The 4278-nt window shown below is 47.8% G+C and overlaps 1 pseudogene across 1 annotated transcript; it reads left to right on the top strand.

The window, feature by feature from the left end:
- The first annotated feature begins 2585 nt into the window (after positions 1-2585).
- On the top strand, positions 2586-3932 carry LOC103269076 (annotated as a pseudogene). The gene is made up of 2 exons (XR_002482449.1): positions 2586-3130; positions 3422-3932. The product of XR_002482449.1 is annotated as a 60S acidic ribosomal protein P0-like (transcript).
- Positions 3933-4278: the final 346 nt, after the last annotated feature.

The following is a 4278-nucleotide window of genomic DNA, read 5'->3' on the forward strand; positions in this document are numbered from 1 at the left end:
AAGGGACATTGGGAGAGCTAACTCAGCAGAGCTGGGGACCCCAAGAGTCTGTGATGCTGCAACACTTGTGCCCATATTGTAAAGCTGTTTGTTGGAATGCCTGCAGTGGGGCCACTTGGCCCCTGTTGGCAGCAGACCCTGAGCTCTGGCTTCCTTCTTCTCTTCTCAGGGCTTAAAGAAGATCTCTGCCTACATGAAGTCCAGCCGCTTCCTCCCAACACCTTTGTTCTTAAAGATGGCCATCTGGGGAAATAAGTAGGACCTGGTAAGGCTGGAAGATGGGAGTGAGGACACTACCAAGCCTGCTGCCTGGGCCCTGGAGGACAGTGGACCCTCTGCACCCCTGGAACTACTTTCTCGATCCTTCTTCCTTTTCATTCCCTTCTCAGACCCAGGGCCGTAGTGACTTTGTTTACGTCCCCCCAAGCTCCTGTCCAGGCCTATTCAAGCCTCAGTCTCCCCAGTTCCTTCGGCAAAAGGAATGTTCTCAATGTTCCCTCTCTTGCACGAAGGCCAAACTTACCTTCCTACCTGTGAGTGGTTGTGTTTGCTTTGAGGAGCCCAACAGATCCCCTCTCCTGTGGAGGTCAACCTTCAGCTATCCCAGCACTGCATGAAAGACCAGTGTCAACTGGCGGGCAGGCCATGCTTCCTCAACTTGTTGCTGGCCCTACGACTGCCTAATCCCCAGTAAAGCCTAATCCACACTTGCTGTGTCTCTTGTGTTGTTCTCTTCTGAGTCCCAGACCACCCAACCGTCACTGCTACTTCCAAGGACTGACTGGCGACCCTGGCAGTGGCTGGGTTCCTAGGGATTCTGGTGGCTAAAGTAAGGGGACTGAAACTCCTTGCTGCCTCTTCTGACATCCGTAGAGCAGGGAGTTGCACGAAACGTTCTCTGGGAAGGATGCCATTTTCTGGGCCTGGATCTTTCAATCATTGATCCAACTTGATTGGGTCCTTTCCATGGTTATGCAGAGCTGTGTGTCTCAGGGAGTAGGGACACAGAGGTGGTGGAAACCCAGCAGAGAGAACCAGGATCCCTTTTGCCTTCCACACTGTATGGCTCTGTCACACTGTATGGCTCTGTTAGGTCTCCAGGACCCATCTCACTGGTTTTTCTCAGATGGCTTCAAGGCACTCTCTCTGGGCTTGCTGCACAGCTGTCATGTGGCCCTCTTTTTGTGTTTACTCTCGTTTATTCCTCTACCTCCTGGGTACCTGTGAGATACATTTCTTTAGTTCTTCTGTGACATAAAATGTCTTTAGCCTGGGTGTTTACTTACTTACTACACTGGCTGGGTGTAGAATTCTAGGATGAAGACCTTCAGACCTCTGATGAATTTACTCCTTTCTAGAATTGAGCATTTCTGATGAGAAGGGGATGTCAGTGTGTCTGCATCCTCTTTTTTTTGTCTTTGTCATTCTGAGGTCTTTAAGTCCAAAGCCCATGACAGGATTTGGAGTCAGGTCTGTTTCTAATTTACACCCTTCCAGAACATTCTAGCATAGGCCTCCTCCATCCTGCTCCAACAATCCCCATTTTTTCATTTGCATTGCATCCTCCTCCATAATTTTAAGTTGCTTCTTCAGAGGAAAGTTCTTGTAGCACAGCAGTCCCCAAACTGTGTTACCAGAAGTAGTTTTGTGGGTCAGGTATTCAGGGAAGGCTCAGCTGGGAGAAATTACTGCAAATCAACAAAGGTCTCTTACCTGAACATGCAATCCATTGAAAAATGGGTCCAAACTTGAACAGTCATTTCCCAAACAGGAATATCTAAATGACCAATAGCCCATGTAAAAGTGCTAAACGTTATTAGATGGCACAAAACTTATAAACCCCAGAAGAAATGACTATAAGCCCACTAGAATGCCTAACATTGGAAGGACTGAGAATTGCTATGAATTTATGGAGTACCAGGAACTCTCATACTCTGCTGATGTGAGAACACTTTGAAATACTGGCAGTTCCCTCTCTTGCACTAAGGTCAAACTTACCTTCCTACCTGTGAGTGGTTGTGTTTGCTTTGAGGAGCCCAACAGATCCCCTCTCCTGTGGAGGTCAACCTTCAGCTATCCCAGCATTGCATGAAAGACCAGTGTTGATTGGCAGGCAGACCGTGCTTCCTCAGCATGTTGCAAAACATACATTGGCCTTTGACTTAGAAATCCCACCCAATAGGAGTGAATTCTGATGTGTTCCAAGAGTCACGTACAATGATGTTGAAAGCAGTTTTATTTTAAGTAGGCGAGATTGGTGTGTTCCCATACTCTTAGGTTCTGCCGTTTTCCCACTGCAAAATTTCACTTAATATTTGTTCCCATTGGCAGTTCACATGCATCCACATCTCATATTTAGAGCCTATCTAGCATGGTTTCTTGTGGATAAATTATAGTTTGTTTAGTCATCCTTACTGTTGGGCGTGCAGATTTTTCTTATCTAATTATCTTTCTAATGACTGTATCAGTACCTTTAACATAATTGCTTCCCCCTATTTTGTTTGTGTAGATCCCCAAAACAGACACTACAAGGTAAAGGGTAAGGGTGGCTTTATGGTCTCGCCAGGCATCCTTGTGTGAGTGACATTGTCTTTAAACCCTGCATGGCAATCACTGATGCACCGCCGTGATGCCCAGGGAAGACAGGGCGACCTGGAAGTCCAACTACTTCCTTAAGATCATCCAACTTTTGGATGACTACCCAAAATGCTTCACTGTGGGAGCAGACAATGTGAGCTCCAAGCAGATGCAGCAGATCCGCATGTCCCTCCGAGGGAAGGCTGTGGTGCTGATGGCTAAGAACACCATGGTGCACACGGCCATCCGAGGGCATCTGGAAAACAACCCAGCTCTGGAGAAACTGTTCCCTCATATCTGGGGGAATGTAGGCTTCGTGTTCACCAAGGAGGACCTCACTGAGATCTGGGACACGCTGCTGGCCAACAAGTTGCCAGCTGCTGCCGTGCTGGTGCGATTGTCGCATGTGAAGTCACTGTACCAGCCCAGAACACTGGTCTGGGGCCTGAGAAGACCTCCTTCTTCCAGGCTTTAGGTATCACCACTAAAATCTCCAGAGGCACCATTGAAATCCTGAGTGATGTGCAGTTGATTAAGACAGGAGACAAGCTGGGCTCGGTGGCTAAGCCTGTAATCCTGTGCCTTTGGGAGGCTGAGGTGAGTGGAATGCCTGAGCCCGCGGGTTCGAGACCCGCCTGGGCAACTTGGCGAGACCGCATCTCTACAATAAATCAAAAATGAGCCGGGCGTGGTAGCGCGTGCCTGTAGTCCCAGCTACTTGGAAGGCTGAGGCGGAAGGATCGCTGGAGCCCAGCTCTGCGGTGGCTGGGAGCAGCCACTGCACTCCAGTCTGGGTGACAGAGTGAGACTCCAACTCAAAAAAAAAAAAAGACTGGAGACAAAGTGGGAGCCAGTGAAACCACACTGCTGAATATGCCGAACATCTCACGTTCTCCTTTGGGCTGATCATCCAGCAGGTGTTCGACAACCACGGCAGCATCTACAACCTTGAAGTGCCTCTCATCACAGAGGAAACTGCACTCTCGTTTCCTGGAGGGTGTCCGCAATGTTGCCAGTGTTTGTCTGCAGATTGGTTATTCAACTGTTGCATCAGTACCCCATTCTATTATCAGTGGGTACAAAAGAGTCTGGCTTTGTCTGTGGAGACTGAATACACCTTCCCACTTGCCAAAAAGGTCAAGGCCTTCTTGTCTGATCCATCTGCCTTTGTGGCTGCTGCCCCTGCTGCCCCTGCCGCCCCTGCAGCTCCGGCCAAGGTTAAAGCCAAGGAAGAGTCGGAGGAGTCGGAGGAGGATATGGGATTTGGTCTCTGACTAATCAGCAGAAAGCAACCAACTCAGCCAGCTTTATTTGCAAAACAAGGAAATAAAGGCTACTTCTCTTAAAAAAAAAAAGTGGCTTTATGCTGTTATAACAGATCATTTGCTTGCTCAGCAGAGAGAATAATTGAATAAGGGTGCTGACAGCAAGACATGTGGACATTTCTGTACTACTTCAGGCACTTGTTCTATCACAATTTCATCTTATGATACTTTTATAGACCTATAACAATACCTTGATGTTTTCTACATTTGTAAAAAATTGTGCATTTTTTTGCCTGATGAATCAGTGTCTGTGAATGTCCCTATGTGTGTATTTCCCTGTGAAAAACTCTATTCCCACTGTCTACCCATGGCTTGGTCAATTTTGATAATGTCTTAACCTTGGCACTAGTGATGTTTGGGCCAACATATTCCCTGT

The sequence above is a fragment of the Carlito syrichta genome, unplaced genomic scaffold (assembly GCF_000164805.1).
Source record: "Carlito syrichta isolate Samal-C Ts95f unplaced genomic scaffold, Tarsius_syrichta-2.0.1 Scaffold309076, whole genome shotgun sequence".
Taxonomy (NCBI): domain Eukaryota; kingdom Metazoa; phylum Chordata; class Mammalia; order Primates; family Tarsiidae; genus Carlito; species Carlito syrichta.